The sequence below is a fragment of the Lutra lutra genome, chromosome 8 (genome assembly GCF_902655055.1).
Source record: "Lutra lutra chromosome 8, mLutLut1.2, whole genome shotgun sequence".
Lineage (NCBI taxonomy): Eukaryota > Metazoa > Chordata > Mammalia > Carnivora > Mustelidae > Lutra > Lutra lutra.
In genome coordinates, this window is record NC_062285.1 from 4,751,074 (window position 1) to 4,753,824 (window position 2,751).

Here is a 2,751-nt window from a genome sequence, read left to right on the forward strand (position 1 = left end):
CCCCAGTATCTCCTCTGCTAGACTCCAGGATGCCCCTGGCCGGAGCCACTTTTCCTTAAGAAAACCAAAGGCTGCTCAGCAGCTGTGGGTCTGGGAGGGAGGACCTGGGGACCTGGGGACCCTGGGGAGTGCCCCAGAGAGAGGCTGGCATGCACTGGGAGCCGCCTACCTATAGGCCTGCACTCCGGGCCTCCCCGTGGGCACAGCTGGGACCACATGGCAGAGAAATGGTGGAGCAGGAGCCAGGGAGACTGTGTCCCCAGGGGGCTTAGCGAAGCTGCTTTGAAGCCAATTTATTGGGCTCCCTGCACTTCCTTGTGACCCCAAAGACACCGAGGGCAGGGAGATGAGAAGGAGGACAGCTGCGGGGGGCGGGGAGCCGGGTCAGCAAAAGGCAGAGGGAGACGGCAGAGTCAGCAGACTCCAGGGGGCAGGGGAGGAGAGAGGAGAGCAGAGGGTGACTCCAGTTTCCAGACGGGAAAGCCTAATCCAGGGTCGCTAAGGAGCCGCCCTCACAGACAACTTGAGCTGCCTAATTAAATGGCATCTTTTTAAGCAGCTCGGTGAGGAGCAGGGCTGCTGCTGGGACTTCAGACACAGCGGGCGCGCAGTTTGGGGGTGAATCGCCCTGTCTCGCTGCCGTCTTTCTGGGCAGACGACTGGGCTCGGGGATTGCCATCTGGACGGCAGAGGCCACGGAGAAAAGGAGAAAACCCTCGGGGATGGAAGAAGAAAGACTTCTCTTTCAACCAGTGGCCGGCCCCCGACCCAGGATCCGCCCTCCGCAGGCCCCTCCTGTTCCTGACTTTGGGGAGCCCTGGCTGCACCCCCTCCCCAGAAAGGGGCCTACTCACTCCCGAAGCTGCCGGCGCCAGGCCTGTTTGCAAGGAAGCACAAACGCTACTCTAGGTTTGATGGGACGCCAGGCCTGCGCCCGCCCTCACTTCCTCAATTTCACACCTTCTTCTCCCGATCTGGCCGCCCAGCCCCCGCCCCAACGGCCTCCCTCCTCCACAGCCTCTTCCCAGCCTCCCCGCTCCCGGATCTGTTTCTCCTGCTCACTGCCCGCCCCACCACCCAGCACAGGGGAGGAGAGCAATGGGGTGACAAAGGGGGGAAGGTTGAAGGCAGGAGAGCCAAGGAAGGGGGGCGGCCGGGCTGCCCCCTGCAGGGAGTGAGACCGGACCACCCACCCCCACCCCTGTGCCTCAAGGTCCCCTGCTGGTCGGGCTTTCTCCTCCTGCCGTAGCTGGCAAACCTCACTCCCGAGGCCTTGAAGCACTCATCTCACAGTTCTGAGGGCGTTAGCAGGATGCTAGCCTTCTGCCTTTGTTTCTCAAGGCTTGACACGGATGTATAAAGTACCATCTAAGCCATTAGACATGACACAGTTACCGCCCCCCAGCGGCCTGCTTGAAGGGGGGTGGCACCGGGCCTGGAATGTACTCTCTGACCGGCAGCCACCAGGGCCCCCGGCCGAGCTCCCTAGAGGCAAGCGGCACCTGTCCCTGTATGTCATGCACTACCCAAGAGGCCCCAAGGCCCAGACATGGGGAACTTTCAAGGGCTGGGTCTGGACCAAGGCCTTTCCGGGTCACAGTGGTTGGGAGAGTGGGCCTCCCAGCATGAAACTCGGCAAGCTGGAGGTCTGTGCAGCCTGGGAGGGGTGGCAGGCATAGCTAAAGGCTTCCTGGGAACAATGAGCCGGCCCGCTTTCACCTGCTGTCCTCTGTCCTGACAGCTGCGGGAAATGAATGAGCCTCGAGCTCTGCCAGCGGCGGAGCCGGGAGGCCGGCTCCAGCCCCTGGGGCCAGGGCCAGCATACACCGTGGCAGACAAATCCTCTGGAATGTGGCCAAGACTCAGGCTGGAGCCTTTGGGTGCAGGACCCACAGTGTCCAAACACCGATGCCCCACGACTGGGAGCTTTGGCTGACCCGCCCCTGAAGCTGTGCTTGTCCAGGGCCTGGTTCCCACTGGATGGACCTCCCGTTCTCTTGGCTGTGTAAGTGGATCTCTAGGGACTGAGGTCTGTTCCAGGAGCCCCTCCAGGCCCCGAGGGCAACAGCTGCTCCTGGGCCACCCAGGAGGCAAACGCAAACAGGTGACCTGTGACAAACGAGGCGTCCGTGGCCTTTCCCAGCATATCTCGCCTCTCACGGGGTCACACCCCTGACGTTCGGAGCTCTTCCTCTTCCTAGCGTTGCCAAACTGCATCGAGAATATCTCTGAGTCCTTGTCTGATAGACTCAGCATTTGGGAGCGTCCTCTCAGGGCTGCTCCGAAGCGAGTGCGTTTTGCGCTTACCTCTAGATGCTTTTCATCACACACACCGAGCTAGGCCGTGAGAAATAACTTAAGTGCTAGAATGGGAACAATCCAGACGTGATTAGCCTGGCCCCTGTGTGAGGAGGACACACAAACTTGAGAAGCTTTCCATATTTTTGGATGTGCTAACTCATCTTAGTCATTTTGCAATATCGACATCTATCTTGCAATCTTTACACAGAGATACATATATATATATAACTGTGTTTTGTACACCTTAAATGTATACCACATTATACGACAATTATATCTCCATAAATCTGCTGGGGGAATGAGAGAAAGAGGAAAGAACTCAAGAGGAAAAGGTCGGAATCGCCCCTTTCGAATGGCTTGCTGTAGGATTTGGAGAGGTGAGCTGACGACACGAGCTGACCTCTGGCGAGGCAGGCGTAGAGCCCCGCAGGAGTGAGACACAAGGAGGGA

The 2,751-nt window shown here is 59.1% G+C and overlaps 1 pseudogene; it reads left to right on the forward strand.

The window, feature by feature from the left end:
* Positions 1-2,346: 2,346 nt before the first annotated feature.
* Positions 2,347-2,446, forward strand: LOC125108106 (uncharacterized; annotated as a pseudogene).
* Positions 2,447-2,751: the final 305 nt, after the last annotated feature.